Source organism: Ascaphus truei, chromosome 3 (genome assembly GCF_040206685.1).
Source record: "Ascaphus truei isolate aAscTru1 chromosome 3, aAscTru1.hap1, whole genome shotgun sequence".
Classification (NCBI taxonomy): domain Eukaryota; kingdom Metazoa; phylum Chordata; class Amphibia; order Anura; family Ascaphidae; genus Ascaphus; species Ascaphus truei.
In genome coordinates, this window is record NC_134485.1 from 254,939,943 (window position 1) to 254,959,613 (window position 19,671).

A 19,671-nucleotide genomic window follows, 5' to 3' on the forward strand; every position below is an offset into this window, starting at 1 on the left:
GATAATGATAAGCAAACGAGGTGTGTCCTCCTAACATCACATATCCACCTTAAGGTCCTATAAGGTTAATATAGCATTAATGGGGTGTTTTGTAAGCTGGCGTGAGGGTGTTCTATTTTACATTATTTTTAGACTACCCGTGACTTATACAGATCCCCAAACACTCCTTTAAACAATACGTGGAGAGATACCTGTAAACAAAACTCAACACACCAGGGGAATATGTTAATTTGGATATCCAAAGTATATTCAATTGATTCAAATGTTATGTTGCAAGAAACATTATCATATTTAAAAAAAATGTAAAAATCACTGAAGTTTATAAAATGTTGTCTGATATAGAATGTGATTGTTGATGTGTGTAAAAGTATGAATAAGATGGCTGTGTGTCCCGCTCTCCCTTTTTTTTTGTTCCCCACCTCTTCCCATTTCACTGTTGAAAACTTCAATAACAATATAAGTTTTTTTTTTAAAAGCACTGAAGTTACCTACTTTTTCCTTTTTCCCCACCGCTACCTCTGAGATGGCGATATAGCCTCATTTTTCTCATAGTTATTAGATTAGCCCCATTCGTTGTACAGTACACAGCTTAACTTTTCCACAGGGACTTGGAGCAGTTTTCTATGAATGTTCTTTATTCAGTGTAAAGAAAGATTCCATCAAATCATCAATATATAAATAAATATATATACACCTATGTATACACGTCTACACCTATGCACACATAAATATAGACATACATATATATGGACAATCATTTATATATATTTTATTTTAATATAATATTGTATTTTTTTTAAAGATATATATATATATGGGATTATAATATCTCCTGACTATTTCTTGTCCTTATCATACAAAATGAACATCTATACATATAAACATAGATTCCCTGCACAATCTACTTCTATAAGTCTATAAGACTGCTTGCGCTTTCACTACATTTAGGTCAACAATTAATGGTGCTGCATTTACTATTTCAAACATACAGTGGTGTGAAAAAGAAAGTACACCCTCTTTGAATTCTGTGGTTTTACATATCAGGACATAATAACAATCATCTGTTCCTTAGCAGGTCTTAAAATTAGGTAAATACAACCTCAGATGAATAACAACACATGACATATTACACCGTGTATTGACTTATTTAACAAAAATAAAGCCAAAATGGAGAAGCCATGTATGAAAAACTAAGTACACCTTAAGTACAACTAAGTACACCTTATGATTCAATAGCTTGTAGAACCACCTTTGTTGTCTGATATAGAATGTGATTGTTGATGTGTGTAAAAGTATGTATAAGATGGCTGTGTGTCCCGCTCTCCCTTTTTTTTTGTTCCCCACCTCTTCCCATTTCACTGTTGAAAACTTCAATAACAATATAAGTTTTTTTTTAAAAAGCACTGAAGTTACCTACTTTTTCCTTTTTCCCCACCGCTACCTCTGAGATGGCGATATAGCCTCATTTTTCTCATAGTTATTAGATTAGCCCCATTCGTTGTACAGTACACAGCTTAACTTTTCCACAGGGACTTGGAGCAGTTTTCTATGAATGTTCTTTATTCAGTGTAAAGAAAGATTCCATCAAATCATCAATATATAAATAAATATATATACACCTATGTATACACGTCTACACCTATGCACACATAAATATAGACATACATATATATGGACAATCATTTATATATATTTTATTTTAATATAATATTGTATTTTTTTTAAAGATATATATATATATATGGGATTATACTGCACCGACACACTTTATTCGAGCAAATACCCAGTATGTACCTGGCAGATACCTGGAATGCGCCGCTCCTCACCTCTGACAAGCCCCGTTGCGTTTGCCTTCCCAGCCTGGGTTCATGCCTGGCTGACGGGCGGCTGATCTGTTAAATGATAATGATTAGGATTTAATAGGCTGCAATGCTTCGCGTGTCTACCAGATGGCATAAATTCATGAATTGTAATGCAGTATATATATATATATATATACTGTGCAGTATTGCAGCCAGCGGGAATAAAATGCTTCAATCCCTGCCTGGAAAATACCTCAATGCACTCGGGCAGAAAACAGTCACAAACCTCAATACACCCGGGTATACCCGAATTCGTGGGACTAGCCGAGCTCGAATAAAGTGTGTCGCCAGTGTAATATCTCCTGACTATTTCTTGTCCTTATCATACAAAATGAACATCTATACATATAAACATAGATTCCCTGCACAATCTACTTCTATAAGTCTATAAGACTGCTTGCGCTTTCACTACATTTAGGTCAACAATTAAAGGTGCTGCATTTACTATTTCAAACATACAGTGGTGTGAAAAAGAAAGTACACCCTCTTTGAATTCTGTGGTTTTACATATCAGGACATAATAACAATCATCTGTTCCTTAGCAGGTCTTAAAATTAGGTAAATACAACCTCAGATGAATAACAACACATGACATATTACACCGTGAATTGACTTATTTAACAAAAATAAAGCCAAAATGGAGAAGCCATGTATGAAAAACTAAGTACACCTTATGATTCAATAGCTTGTAGAACCACCTTTAGCAGCAATAGCTTGAAGTAATCATTTTCTGTATGAGTTTATCAATCTCTCACATCATTGTGGAGGAATTTTGGCCCACTCTTCTTTACAACGTTGCTTCAGTTCATTGAGGTTTGTGATCATTTGCTTATGCACAGCTCTTATCCACAGCATTTCAATCGGGTTGAGGTCTGGACTTTGACTGGGCCATTGCAACACCTTGATTCTTTTCTTTTTCAGCCATTCTGTTGTAGATTTGCTGGTGTGCTTGGGATCATTGTCCTGTTGCATGACCCAATTTCAGCCAAGCTTTAGCTGTCGGACAGATGACTCACATTTGACTTTAGAATACTTTGGTATACAGAGGAGTTCATGGTCGACTCAATGACTGCAAGGTTCCCAGGTCATGTGGCTGCAAAACAAGCCCAAATCATCACCCCTCCATCACCGTGCTTGACAGTTGGTATGAGTTGTTTATGCAGATATGCTGTGTTTGGTTTTCGCCAAACGTGGCACTGTGCATTATGGCCAAACATCTACACTTTGGTCTCGTCTGTCCAAAGGACATTGTTCCAGAAGTCTTGTGGTTTGTTCAGATACAACTTTGCAAACCTAAGCCATGCTGTCATGTTCTTTTTAGAGAGAAGAGGCTTTCTCCTGGCAACCCTTACAAACAAACCATACTTGTTCAGTCTTTTTCTAATTGTACTGTCATGAACTTTAACATTTAACATGCTAACTAAGGCCTGTAGTGTCTGAGTTGCAACTCTTGTTTTTTTTTGCAATTTCTCTGAGCATTGCACGGTTTGACCTTGGGGTGAATTTGCTGGGACGTCCACTCCTGGGAAGATTGGCAACTGTCTTGAATGTTTTCCACTTTTGAATAATCTTTCTCACTGTAGAATTATGGATTTAAATTGTTTGGAAATGGCCTTATAACCCTTTCCAGATTGATGGGCAGCAACAATTGCTTCTCTAAGATCATTGCTGATGTCTTTCCTCCTTGGCATTGTGTTAACACACACCTGAATGCTCCAGACCAGCAAACTGCTAAAACTTCGGCTTTTATAGAAGGTGGTCGCACTTGCTGATGATCAATTAATCAAGGGCATTTGATTAGCAGCACATGTCTGCTACTTAGTTTCTTAATTCCTATGGAAGCAGTAAGGGTGTACTTAGTTTTTCACACATAGCTTCTCCATTTTGGCTTTATTTTTGTTAAATAAATCATCACAGTGTAATATGACATGTGTTGTTTTTCATCTGAGGTTGTATTTACCTAATTTTAAGACCTGCTAAGGAACAGATGATTGTTATTAAGTCCTGATATGTAAAAGCATGGAATTCAAAGAGCGCGTACTTTCTTTTTCACACAACTGTATATTATATAGAAGCACACTGTTTTTACAATTTAACAAAGAAGCTGGCGTCGTCATGTAAGTGCTAGCGCTAAAACAGGCTCCCTTATGTCCAATTCATTCATTTTAATATTAATAATACTTTGGATACTTGTATAATATTCATGTGCACGTGTTGCTCTGGAGTGTCTCCTGGAGATAGTCGGTCTCATACAAACCCATATCACAGAAAAATCTCCTCCTGTAAGAAAGAACATAAATAAAATTAACATTTGAAGGTGTTAAGTTAGTCCAGTGCACAACTTTTGTTTATATAACAATCATTTTAAATGGATAAAAGTTGGTCGATCTCAGCACCAGACAAACTATTGACACCACACTGGTAGCATTGTGTGAGGAAGAGGCTGTGTCCCCAAAACCTTACCATCTCTGTCTGTCGGCCAACAGAAAGCCAGAATTTTATCAAGAGGGAGGATTTTGCAGCTTCCTTTTGGTGACCCTACAGTCACATTTGTGGTTTTCTTCTCTCAAACAAGTACAGAATAAAATACAGATATCTCGGGATACAGGTGGTTCCCAGAGGTCATGGGCGCCATGTATTGGCTTTGTAGGACACTGCAAGTCCAGCTACTATCAACAATAATTGAGGATTACTATTTTAAAGAAACAGTTGATCCCAATGGGGAGCAGGGTAGTTCATAAATTCAGTGCTGTGGTTTAGTCCATTATGTTCGGATTGCAGCAAAACAGCAACTCAAAGCACATAACAAGAGCTATCATCAAAACGTAAGACATACAGAATATATTCAATTTTACAAACACCGACTCGAAACACAGAACCAGAGCTATCTTCAAAACGTAACACTTAAAGAATGTATTACAACCAGGGAAAGGAGAGGGGGGGGGGGGGGGGAGAAAGAGAAGGGAGAAGGACTCTCGCTACTGCCTAGACTGAGGTGCTGCAATCAGGGGAAATAACTCAATAGCTAAAGAAAGAAAAGAACCCCTATGTTGAGAGCACTTTGGTGGCTGGTGAACTGATATTGCAAGACCAGGAACTAAGGTAAGTACACTAACTAAATGTAATGATGAATACGTTAAAATAAACTTTATTAGGAGGAATCCTCAAATAAAATATATAGGTCAGTGGGTAGACCTCTGTGTGAGGTATACCTGAACAAATAAGCAAAATATTAAAATAGGGGGAAGAGGGGGAAGGGAAATTGACCATACTGAAAATAATCTAGTCTTATGGTAACCCCGCCATCCAATATGTGGTAACTGGGTGACACAAAAGACGAGTTCATAAATGTGAGCCAATACCCGTTGAGTTTTTTATATATGCCTATCGCTGGCTGAAGGCTCAGCAATAGCAGATTGGTATGCTCACAGGGTATCCAGTCTACCTCATTGGAATATCTTAAATTAGACACATTCTGTATGTCCAATAGTGTGGATAAAGTGTAAGCAGAGGCTGAGAAGCTACTATAAGAACTTCATAGCCCACATAAGCAGATACCTTTCATCAATGTGTTTTTTGTCTGGACAAAAAGGCAGACTGTACACGTCTGTCAGAATGTCTCTATTGGCAAATAAGCTGAGCATATATTTATAATGTTACATAAAAGATGATACCGCAATGTTAGAGCAGGTAAGTGTAATGTTCAGCGCACTAGCTGGTATCCCAGGAGCATATATTCTGCCTTAGAGAGGTATATAGCACTATTAGACTTATAATTAATCAATATATACACTGAATGTGTGGTTGTTTATAGGGCTGCGCGTCAGACAGGTTGGCAGACTAGTATTGTCTGGCAAGATGTCATCAGTGACCACGTCTTATGTCCAGAGAACCTTAGTAAATCCCATAAATCAAACCGTCCGGCTGTATACTTCTTGGCATTGAAAGTATCTAATGTGCTTAAGATGGAATAGTCTGCTTAGAAGTTTCATAAGATATCTCCAAAGGGGGTGATACACCCATGTGTGTCACTCTTCAGAAGGTAGTGAAAAGTAAAATAATTAAATAACATACACACTGCGTGACTGTACAAAGTAGCAGACTGAAAACGTCTGACACTATGGGATCTATGCACTAAGCGGCGAAAAAATGCATTAGCCAGTTTTTGAACTAGCCATGTTTTTGGCGTGTTAACCTCGCTGTATGCTGTAAGGGCCGAATCCCTGGCGAATGAATGCGCCACCACCTTTTGATAAAATGGCGAGTAACCGGTGGCGAGACGGCTGCCTGTAGAGAAGCTGCCGAGAAGCCGTCCCCTGCCGAGATGTGTCTGCAGCAGACAGAGATCCGCCGCTCTCTTTGCGCAAAAATCGGCACATTAAAAATTATTTTATAAACCATTTTTATTCATAGTGTACATGTGCAGGGGGTCTCCGGAGCTGAAGCGCATAGGTTTCAGGTCGGGGGACCCCCTGCTTCCTGAGATACAGGCCCCTTTATGAAGTGCCGATATCCCTCTGCATTTAAATGTCCCGATCACGTGACCGCGGAATGTAAACAAAGCAGAGGGATACCGGCACCCCCTAAAGGGGCCTGTATCTCGGGAAGCAGGGGGTCCCCGGACCTAAAACCAAAGCGGTTCAGCTCCGGAGACCCTCTGCACATGTACAGTATGATAAAACACACATATCAATAAACAATCATTCCTTACCTTTGTGGCTATGTGCTATGGTAACGAAGCAGCATGAATGTATTTTTAATAATATTGTACAGTGAGCATGGGGTCCCCTGAGCTGAACCGCATTGCTTTGTGGACCAGGGACCCCTGCTTCCCAAGTTACAGGCCCCGGTATGTGTCATCGGGTGGGCAGTGTCGCCGCCATCTTTATGGCGTCCCATACGCGATGTGCCCACTCTAAAGATGGCGGCGACACTGTAACCGATGCCCCAAACCGGGGCCTTTAAGTCGGGAAGCAGGGGGTCACTGAGCCACAAATCAATGCGGTTCAGCTCAGGGGCCCCTCTGCTCCTGCACAATATTATTAAAATACATTAATGCTGCTTCATTACCATAGCGGATAGCCGCTAAGGCAATGAAGGGGTTAACGCATAATAGCATGTTTATTGGGAACAATTGCCCCCAATAAACATTGCAATACACAACATACAATACAGTAATGGGCAAAATTACTATTATCCACAAATGGATAATAGTGCAGTTGTCCATTTAAAATACATAAAGAACCATGAATACATTAAATACATATAGCACTCACCCTTGTCCGGCTGCCACGATGAAGGCCATCCTCATCTTCATCCTGCTAATGCCCCATCCGCTTCTGTAAAACAGAAACAAGAATAAAAACATCCAATGTAATGTCCCCTAACCCTTTAATCACCATAGCGGTTATTAACCGCTACATTCATTAAGGGGTTAACCCACCCTCACCCACCACTCGGGAGGCCTACATACCCTCCCCACTAATCCCCCACCCCGTGAGGCCTAACCACCCTCACCCACTACCCACAAGGGAGGCCTACCCACATACATTTGAGGCCAATACCCCCTCCCCCCACCCCCAGTACCCACAATTAAAACAATACACAGCCCCACAATAAACATCATTCTATTTATTAAATACATAACCCACCCTGTGCCCCCCCCATAAAAACATGATTTATTCTTTTACATACAGGGTTAATACCCCAGCCCCACGCGAGTCCCCGGCGGGCCTCGTGGGTCACCTGACAGACCTACAGGGTACCAGCATCTTGTTTTATACAGGTTCTGGAGGCCTGTTGGTGGGTCCCGCCAAGCGCCATGGCCACCAGGTGGTCTCCGCGGGTCACCGTGTGACACAATTGGGTCCCCACGGTAGGCCTGCGGATGTCTGGGAGCCCCGGGTCAGACCCACAGGTATCTGAGGGGCCTCGGGTGGTTCTCACGGGGTTCTGGGGACTCACTGGTGCTCACTACGGGTCCGCGGTGCCCCCACGGATGTGGGGCCATCGGTTCTTCCCTGCACACTACGGGTCCGCGGTGCCCCCACAGATGTGAGGCCATCGGTTCTTCCCCACAGGTGTCACTCGTGGACCACGCAGCCTGGTACCCGTGAGATACCCGAGGATACCTCAGGTGGTCTCCAGAGGTCTCACGCAGAACCAAGGAACCAACCCTGAATGTAAAATAAATAAACCTGACCTATACATTAAATACATCAATCCCCCCCCCCAACACCTACAGTACAATAATGTGCCAAATAACTATTATCCAGATAGGGATAATAGATTATTTTGCCATTATTAAACACATTAACTAGCATAGTAAAATAAAGAAACTTCTACTGACCTCATCAATAAGAAGGCCCGGTCGCCAGCATAATCCTTGTCGTCCGTTGCCAAAATAATACATAGCCAATACATTGCAATTACATTTAAATATCAATGAACCCCTTAATCACCTTATCGGATACTAACTGCAAAGGTAATTAAGGGGTTAAGCCATCCTGGCCCGATACCCACCCTTCACACATTCCTTTGTAGTGTGGCTTCATCATGAAAAAAATTACAAATAAAATTTAAAAAAAAATATATATATATATATATATATATATATATACATATATAAATATATATATATATATTTATACACATGATGAACCAATATACAAATAAATGTCTCAGGGTTAACAAAAACATGCTTAAATAAAAATACCACTTCTCCATAACATCCACAATGAAATACAATGCTATTTCCTAAAAAAATTAAATGTAATCATCCAATCTAAAGCATCAAATGCCAATCAAAAGCCTCAAATCCCACTCAAAACATTGCATTTACATTGTATACATGATGCATAAAATCTAAGCAACATGTAGACGCTGCAAATCAATGTTAACAATACAATATTCCAAAGAAAATAGCATTACATCAAAAGAAGTATACAATGTAATCCAATAAAGTCACCATCAATCAATTTGCATACATTAATTACATCCCAAAACAATTAAAATAGCATCCATACCAATTACACATTTAACTATAGCAACCGTTAAAGAGACAAGTTACCATCATACAAAATAGAAGGACACCAAAAAATAAAATATACAAAATCAAGCCTCACCATGACCTAAAGTACAGCATACAAGCCCAAAAATTACATCTATCTAATTATAAAATACATTCAACACACATCAATGCATAGCAGCATAGCCAAAATGATTTAAAATAGTGCAAAGCAAGCTTTTCAAACACAATCATTTCTTACCCTGTATGTATATATCTCTCTAGACATACATACATAAATACATACAGTGGCAAGAAATTATGTAAAAAAAAAAAACCAACACATGTAAAAAGCAAAAAAATACAAGTTACATAAAATACATTTCTTTTGTTCACTTACCATTACTTGACCCACTCACCGACTCCCGTTGAACAGCTTACTCGCAAACCAATCCACGAACAGGAACCCATAAAATAATAAACCATAAAATAATAAACATTAAAATAATAAATCAAAACAATCCACGGGTCTTCTAGTTGTAATCCATCTTCATCTATATTCTTCTTTCTTTCAGCTGCGGCTCTGTTCCGGGGTCTTCTTACCGTCTGCTGCCACGCCCTTGTCTTCTTCTTCTATAGGAGGTCCTTCCTCCTCGGCGTCTGGCTTCAAAATGAGACGACATAGGCTTTTAAAGACCTATGACGTCACATTTTCGTCATGGTTCCCACAGCCCTGATTGGGCCGTGAAAACCATGTGCTTTGGCCGATAAAAAAAAATGATGACGTCACTTAAAGGCAATGAAAGCACAGCCAATCAGAATGGCTTTGCTTCAATTGCCTTTAAGATTACGTCATTAAAAGAAACATGGCCAGCCTCACATGGTATGGTAGCCAATCAGAGCATGGGAACTCCATCCCAACTCTGATTGGCTCTAGTAGACCATGTGACAGAGGCTTGGGGGAGAACGGATATGACGTCATTGAAAGCCTGTCACCTGGTACTAGAGCCAATCAGAGTAGGGATAGACTTCCCACGCTCTGATTGGCTACCGTACCATGTGAGGCCGGCCATGTTTCTTTTAATGACATCATCTTAAAGGCAATTGAAGCAAAGCCATTCTGATTGGCTGTGCTTTCATTGCCTTTAAGTGACGTCATCATTTTTTTTTTAAATCGGCCAAAGCACATGGTTTTCACGTCCCAATCAGGGCTGTGGGAACCATGACGAAAATGTGACGTCATAGGCCTTTAAAAGCCTATGTTGTCTCATTTTGAAGCCAGGCGCCGAGGAGGAAGGACCTCCTACAGAAGAAGAAGACAAGGGTGTGGCAGCAGACGGTTAGAAGACCCCGGAAGAGAGCCGCAGCTGAAAGAAAGAAGAATACAGATGAAGATGGATTACAACTAGAAGACCCGTGGATTGATTTGTTTTATTATTTTAATGTTTATTATTTTATGGTTTATTATTTTATGGGTTCCTGTTCGTGGATTGGTTCGCGAGTAAGCTGTTCAATGGGAGTCGGTGAGTGGGTCAAGTAATGGTAAGTGAACAAAAGAAATGTATTCTATGTAACTTGTATTTTTTTGCTTTTTACATGTGTTTTTTTTTTTTTTTTTTACATCATTTCTTGCCACTGTATGTATTTATGTATGTATGTCTAGAGAGATATATACATACAGGGTAAGAAATGATTGTGTTTGAAAAGCTTGCTTTGCACTATTTTAAATGATTTTGGCTATGCTGCTATGCATAGATGTGTGTTGAATGTATTTTATAATTAGATAGATGTAATTTTTGGGCTTGTATGCTGTACTTTAGGTCATGGTGAGGCTTGATTTTGTATATTTTATTTTTTGGTGTCCTTCTATTTTGTATGATGGTAACTTGTTCTCTTTAACGGTTGCTATAGTTAATTGTGTAATTGGTATGGATGCTATTTTAATTGTTTTGGGATGTAATTCATGTATGCTAATTGATTGATGGTGACTTTATTGGATTACATTGTATACTTCTTTTGATGTAATGCTATTTTATTTGAAATATTGTATTGGTAACATTGATTTGCAGCGTCTACATGTAGCTTACATTTTATGCAGCATGTATACAATGTAAATGCAATGTTTTAAGTGGCATTTGAGGCTTTGGATTGGCATTTGATGCTTTAGATTGGATGATTACATTTGATTTGTTTAGGAAATAGCATTGTATTTCATTGTGGATGTAATGGAGAAGTGGTATTTTTATTTAAGCATGTTTTTGTTGACCCTGAGACATTTATTTGTATATTGGTTCATCATGTGTGTATATATATATATATATATATATATATATATATATATATATATATACCATAAAAAGTGACACTGTGTGCTCATTTGCATGTCATTTCCCAGAATCCCTTGCTGTAGTGGAAGTGCTGTATGCTGGGTGATAATGGGGAAAGGCGGGGTTGCAGACCTGCCTAAGACATACAGATGAGCCTACAGTTGTATTTGCATATATATATATATATATAATATATGAAGGAAGTGATTAAAGTAGCGCCAATCGTGAAACAATAGATAGATATGTGAAAATGACAAATATGATTCAAACTACCTAAAAAATAAAATAAATATTAATATACCCATAAAATAGTGAAATAATTACAAACTAGAATAAACACTCTAATACAACAATGTATATATATAACTTAAAATAATAAATAGTCCAAGTGCAATGTCCAAACCCTATGGTAAGTCCTGAGAGATGACAACAGGACAATGTACAGGATCCAGGGGTCCATGGCAGCTCTCAAATGGAAGAACCAGTTCCAATGCAGAATCTATAAGAACAAAAAAACAGAGAGAGCACGCCCCATAATGTACCACTGTAACATTTAATATGGAGAGGGAATGGTGGGGGGATTAAAAACACTCACAATATACAAGTGTAAATAAAGCAGTTTGTGATATATAATCACCACCGAGGCAGGTAACGTCTCATGACAGGTAAGCAGTCCAATATCAACTGGAACAAGGCACCCGACAGCGTTAAACCTTTCAAAGTTCACTCGAAGTCCTCCATACAATATGGTATCAGAGCTGGCCTCGATAATACATCATGCACTCTGCGGCCGTAAAGGGTGCATGCAACGTGATAACGCAATGTTGCAAGGTACGTCCCTGACGCGTTTCGTCGCAACAAATGCAACTTTATCAAAGGGAATGTCCCTGAACAGTAATGGCAGTGCTAATATACTAGAGTGTCTCGATCTTGATTGGTAACTCAATTATTAGAGATTCCGCCCCTAAAAGGGAACCAGAGTATAACGGGAATCACAGGTGATAATTTAAATGAAAAGTGATATAGAAAAAATTATAATAAATAAATAATAAATAAACGATCACTCAAGCATAGACACACTGTCATATAAATATCTACAAATAGCAATATCAGCATCTAATACTACAAAGAAGCTAAATCAACACAAATATATATTATAAAAGATATAATAATTAAGAATATATAATCATTATTACTCAAAATCATAAAAAAGCTAAAAATATATTAAAGTGTTACAAATCTTGTAAAAAATCATATATATATAATCATAAAATACATATATAATGTAACATCATAAACCTCATTATATCAACCCATTAATCTAATAATATCCGTGTGTGTCAACACAACTGCATACACACAAGCACAAACATAAATACTGTGTGCGCAAAGAATGTATATTGAGGTGTGCACGCACACACGGGTACCAAGTGCTAATAATATATGAACTAGACCAGATATAAATATATATCAATATTAAGATAAAATAAAATAAAACATGAAAAGAAAAGGAGGGAAATGGGAAAATCTAGGGTGAGAAGTGATGGGAAAAGGGGGGATAAGGGGAAGAGATGGGGTTAATGGGAGGGGGGGGAAATGAAAGGGAGGGGAGGGAGGGGAAAGGGAGCGGGTGTACAGCTAGGACTCGGGATGAATAAAAAGAGGGGATGGGGATGTTATAATCACAGAGAGTGAACCAGAGAGCACAGATCCAAAACCAATCTACATGCTTATACCAGAGTACTGGTATCCAAACATTCATTTAGACCACCGGGGGTGAGTGTCCCCAACCGGTGTATCCATAATGTCTCCCTTCTACAAAGAGATTTGAAACGGTTCCTTCCTAGTTCAACAGGAGGAATGTGCTCAATACCCATAATTATTAAGGATTCTGGATCCTTATGATGTACATTGGTGAAATGTTTAGGTAAACTATGGGTGGTGACACCATTGATGACATTCCTCCTGTGCTCCAGGAATCTGGTACTTAGGGATCGAGTGGTGCGGCCAACATATTGGAGGCCGCAACCACATTGTAAGAGATAGACGACAAATGTACTCAGGCAGTTAATGATGCCCTTTACATCATATCGTCCGCTCTTATGAAGGGAGACAAACTCCGATTTGGTATTTAAATGTTTGCACGTGATGCAACGACCCCTGCCACATCTATGGTTACCAATTTGGCCCACAGATATGGCACTGGCAGTCGCAACCGTTGGTTTCAATTTACTCGGAGCTAAAGTATTTTTATGTTCTTAGCCTTCCTATAAACAATGGGAATTTTCTCTGTGAGTATGCTACCTAGATGTGGATCACACTTTAAAATGTTCCAGTGGGTATTGAGAATACCCTGAATGGATCTGTGGGATTGGTTAAACGTGGTAATAAACCGAGAAACCCCATCTGTATTTAATGATCCACTCCTCGGAGTATTATAACTAGTATGTTTATTATTGATGGAGCACTTTCTAAGTAATGATGATCTATCTGAAGACCTCACCCTGTTGAAAGAGTCACAGACCAAACCGGGATCATAACCCTTCAACAAAAATTTATCACACAAATCTTTGGATTGGCATATGAAGTCACTTTCCCTGGAACAGTTCCTTTTAAGACGATGAAACTGTCCCAGGGGAATGCATTTGAGCCACTGTGCATGGTGATTGCTAGAAGCATGAACATAATTGTTCACTGCAACTGACTTGAAATGTGTGGTAGTAATAATATTACCTTCTGGATCTGAAGTTAAAACAAGATCCAGAAAAACCACAGATTTAGGACTAATGTCGAACGTGAATTTCAAGCCCATATCATTGTGAGTGAAAGAACTCAGGACATCAGAAAAGGTTGTGATATCACCCTCCCAAATAATAATAATATCATCGATGAAACGGCCATAATATACGATGCCCGCCCCCAGCTCCACATTGGGCCAAACAGATGTTTCTTCCCAATATCCCATAAAGAGATTGGCATAGCTGGGAGCAAACCTCGTACCCATGGACGTTCCACAGATCTGTAAATAAAAAGAATCCTCAAAAGAAAAATAATTGTGAGTTAAAATAAACATATTACTTTCTAAAAAAATTCTTGTGAATAATGGGAATAGAGGAATCCGTGCTCAGCCAGAAGTCAATGGCCTTGATCCCCCTGGAATGATCTATGGACGTGTACAATGATGACACATCACATGTAGCCCATAAATAACTGGGCTTCCATTTAAACTCGGAGATCGAGTCGATGACATGCAGAGTATCCCGAACATGTGACCTGAGCTTTGCTACAAAGGGTTGAAGGTAATAATCAACATATTGGGATAGGCCGGACGTCATCGACTCGATTCCCGAAATAATAGGTCTTCCAGGGGGATCCACCAGAGACTTGTGGACCTTGGGTAAATGATAAAACATAGGAGTGCGGGGGTGATCGGAATAAATAAATTTAAATTCATATTTAGTTAAAACACCCTCTTCTAAAGCTGAAGTCAGGTGTTGTTTCAGTAACACCTGATACCGTGATGTGGGATCATCTGGCAAGGGAGAATAGGAGGCAGAGTCACCCAGGAGTCGATAGGCTTCTAATAAGTAAGCCGATCTATCCTGGATGACTATGCCCCCACCCTTGTCAGCCTGTCTAATAACGATGTCCCGAATGTTCTTCAAATCACAAAGTGCATTCAATTCACCTTTGGATAGATTCTGATTGAATCTATACGGTTTACTGCACAGTGCCTCAAAATCTTTAAGTACTAAATTATAAAATGCATCAATGTATCCTCCCTTCGATTGGTAGGGAAAAAACAGTGACTTCGGCCTGAATGGGGAATGCATAATAATTGCCTCTCCAACCAGATCCATATCCAGTGTTTGTGTTGAATGCACACAAATATCGAATTTATCAAAAGCATTGTTGAAGGAACCCGGCGTTCCCTCTGACTCAATCAACAGGTCTGTGAGGGCCTCAAGGCAAACCTCCTCCTGAGTACTAGTAGCAGATGTGGATCTTGCTAGTTTTTTATTTTTATCTTGTATATTAAAATGACGTTTGAGCGTAAGTTTATGAATAAAACTATTAAGATCCACAAATAATTGGAAGGCATTGGGGCCTGTGTTGGGTGCAAAGGAGAGTCCCTTTACCAGAAGTAGTGCCTGATACATGGACAATTGAAATGTGGAAAGATTAAATATTCCACTACTTTCTGGAAGGGTTAATTTTCTTCTGTTCTCCTTTTTTCTCTGGATGACTCTCCCGCTTCTAACTCCCCTGCCCCGCTTTTTCCTAATAGGACTGGTCTGTTGGGCATCCATAATGGATATGATTTTCCCTTTTCCTTCTCTTTCATAGGTTTCTCGAGATTTTTTTTTGTTCATATATATATATATATATATATATATATATATATATATATATATATATTCAAATAACGGGGGGAAAAAAGGGGAAGGTGGGGAAAAACCTCGCATCTACTTTTGCAATATTAATGCCACCATAAGCCAATAAATAACTTTACATCAGTAAGAATTGGCGGTGCTCACGGGTTGTAAATAGTATGAGTAAAAAGAGAAAAAAGTAACCCGTATGGGAGCACTCAGGTATGCAGATTAACATATAGTATTTTATTTATTTGACACAGTGCAAAAAAAGATTAGTAAACAGTACATGATTAAAAACACTTTAAAAAGGCTAGGACCCCTGTCACGGGTACTACCCATAGACACATGTGGGCAAAACTAGGGAATGACTCAAATTGTCAACCCTTAACATGAAAATGGATAGTGACTCAAGAGACACTTGGATAGATCAGAATAAATCACAACAGGTTAATGGGTTCACAGGCACCTATACAAAGCTAAAGATAATGCGTACTAAACACCAATGAAGTGACTAGTCAAAATATAAATGACAATCTCAAACCATCATAAATCTGTTTGAGCATACAATTATGTAACCAATACCAACAGCACAAATTAATCACTTGAAGGAAAAAGGTGACATGATGGGATAAAGTCACTAGATGTGTAGAACAATGAAGTGTGTGAATAGCATGTATGGAAAATTGCCTAATGAACACCTATTAGATAACCTTGTGTGTGTTGTCAGTATCCATGATGAAAAAATAGAGTGTCACAGTCCAGAGATTAGTTGCACCAGTGCTGGGTAGCATAGTTACGTGAACATCTGTCAGGGGTCCTGCCTAGCACCCCCACTCCGACGCGTTTCGTCCAGAGACTTAGACTTGGAGTGGTGAGGGAACTAGGGCAGAGGACTGTTTATATAGGATTAAATTTTGCGCCAAAAACGGGTAGGAGTGGCAACAGCTGCAGCTGCTTATTTCAATTACTAGCTATATGCCACTTCCGCGTGTCAGTCTGGCACGCATTGTAATATGTAGTCATGACAGGGTCCGCATGTGTAGTGTGCGCATGCGCGACTCGTAAGTCCTGACTTCTGTCTCTAAATCTATACCCTACAGTGCTGTCTGCTGCGCGTGCGCAGTATGTTGCCTCTCACTCTCATCGCTTGTCAGTATAAGACGCAGCATGTCATGTCATTCTGTCAATGCGTGTCGGCTTGGACCGCATATCGCGCATGCATAATGGATATGTAAATCGGTCCACATGACCCTGTATGGAAGTGCAAACAAAAATGTTTGTAAATACAAGTGCCCTTTACAGCATTTATACGCAGAACTAGAGAGATCACTATAATTATGGTCCAAAAACGACCAATAGGCAACAGGCATAGTCTATAGAGTATGTAAAGAGTGCCATAAATGGAGCATTATGTGGGGGCACTATAACAGCATTCTTTAGGGGAAAGGAGACTGTAGTGTACTTCATGTTATCTATAAGTAAAGAATAGTAACAAGATGGTGGGTAATATATCCAGATACATTTCATCACTATATAAGTACTGTATAAGTACCTCCACCCTGCACCATCCAAAACTAAACACATTGTGGTATTATGATGAGCTAAATGCCCTTAATCTCAGGGCCAACCAACAATATATGACCAAAACAGTGTGATATAAGAAAAATGAATAACACAGAAATCACATATCAATCTGGTCAAAATGTGATAGTGTCCAAAAAATAGCACACTAGTCCATTGTGTCCAAATTTCATCCCATAAGTCCAGGAATGTATAGAAAACGTGCAATCCTATACATTCCTGGATATATATATATATGAAAAAAGAAAGGAAAAGAAACAGGCGCTACTTCGTTCTTTTTGTTTTGTTTGATATATATATATATATATATATAAAAAACCATAATACTGAGTTAAGTTATGGTGAGTAAAAAAAGTGACAAAAACCCTCCACTGGAAAGCAAATATGTCATGTCATTTCCCAGAATCCCTTGCTGCAGTGGAAGTGCTGTATGCTGGGTGATAATGGGGAAAGGCGGGGTTGCAGACCTGCCTAAGACATGCAGATGAGCATACAGCTATATTTGCATTTATATATATATATATATATATATATATATATATATATATATATATATATATTGCATGATGAAGCCACTGTACAAATGACTGTGTGAAGGGTGGGTATCGGGCCAGGATGGCTTAACCCCTTAAATACCTTTGCGGTTTTTATCCGATAAGGTGATTAAGGGGTTCATTGATATGTGAATGTAATTGCAATGTATTGGCTATGTATTATGTTGGCAACGGACGACATGGATGATGCTGGCGACGGGGCCTTCTTATTGATGAGGTCAGTAGAAGTTTATTTATTTTACTATGCTAGTTAATGTGTTTAATAATGGCCAGATAATCTATTATCCCTATCTGGATAATAGTTATTTGGCACATTATTGTACTGTATGTGTTGGGGTGGGGGAAGGGGGTATTGGCCCCAAGGGTATGTGGGTAGGCCTCCCTTATGGGTAGTGGGTGAGAGTGGTTAGGCCTCATGGGGTGGTGGGTTAGTGGGGGAGGGTATGTAGTACTCCCGAGTGGTGGGTAATAACCGCTATGGTGATTAAGGGGTTAGGGGATATTACATTGGATGTTTTTATTCTTGTTTCTGTTTTGCAGAAGCGGATGGGGCATTGGCAGGATGAAGATGAGGATGGCCTTCATCGTGGCAGCCGGACATGGGTGAGTGCTATATGTATTTAATGTATGTATTGTTTTTTATGTATTTTAAATGGACAACTGCACTATTATCCATTTGTGGATAATAGTAATTTTGCCCATAACTGTTTTGTATGTTGTGTATTGCAATGTTTATTGGGGGCAATTGTTCCCAATAAACATGCTATTATGCGTTAACCCCTTCATTGCCTTAGCGGCTATCCGCTAATGTAATGAAGCAGCATTAATGTATTTTAATAATATTGTGCAGGAGCAGAGGGGCCCCTGAGCTGAACCGCATTTATTTGTGGCTCAGGGACCCCCTGCTTCCCGACTTAAAGGCCCCGGTTTGGGGCATCGGTTACAGTGTCGCCGCCATCTTTAGAGTGGGCACATCGCGTATGGGACGCCATAAAGATGGCGGCGACACTGCCCACCCGATGACACATACCGGGGCCTGTAACTCGGGAAGCAGGGGTCCCTGGTCCACAAAGCAATGCGGTTCAGCTCAGGGGACCCCCTGCTCCCTGTACACTATTATTAAAAATATATTCATGCTGCTTCGTTACCATAGCAGATAGCCGCAAAGGTAAGGAATGATTGTTTATTGATATGTGTGTTTTATCATACTGTACATGTGCAGAGGGTCTCCGGAGCTGAACCGCTTTGGTTTTAGGTCCGGGGACCCCATGCTTCCCGAGATAAAGGCCCCTTTAGGGGGTGCCGGTATCCCTCTGCTTTGTTTACATTCCGCGGTCACGTGATCGGGACATTAAATGCAGAGGGATATCGGCACTTCATAAAGGGGCCTGTATCTCGGGAAGCAGGGGGTCCCCGAACCTGAAACCAAAGCGGTTCAGCTCCGGAGACCCCCTGCACATGTACACTATGAATAAAATTGTATATAAAATAATTTTTAATATGCCGATGTTTGCGCCGAGAGAGCAACGGATCTCTCTCTGCCGCAGACACCTTCTCGCCAGGCAGCCGTCTCGCCACCGGTTACTCGTCATTATATCAAATGGTGGTGGCACATTCATTCGCCAGGGATTCGGCCCTTACAGCATACAGCGAGGTTAACACGCCAAAAACATGGTGAATTCAAAAACTGACGAATGCATTTTTTCGATGCTTAGTGCATAGACCCCATAGTGTCAGACGTTTTCAGTCTGCTACTTTGTCCAGTCACGCAGTGTGTATGTTATTTAATTATTTTACTTTTCACTACCTTCTGAAGAGTGACACACACGGGTGTATCACCCCCTTTGGAGATATTTTATGAAACTTCTAAGCAGACTATTCCATTTTAAGCATATTAGATACTTTCAATGCCAAGGATTTTACAGCCAGACGGTTTGATTTATGGGACTTACTAAGGTTCTCTGG

The 19,671-nt window shown here is 39.6% G+C and overlaps 1 long non-coding RNA gene across 2 annotated transcripts in view; it reads right to left on the reverse strand.

The window, feature by feature from the left end:
* Positions 1-3,923: 3,923 nt before the first annotated feature.
* LOC142491056 (uncharacterized) overlaps positions 3,924-19,671 on the reverse strand; it is a 186,809-nt gene continuing 171,061 nt past the window's right edge. For both annotated transcript variants that reach the window (XR_012800245.1, XR_012800244.1), the window contains one exon: positions 3,924-4,142. This is a non-coding gene — a long non-coding RNA (uncharacterized LOC142491056). The remainder of the gene's footprint in view (positions 4,143-19,671) is intronic.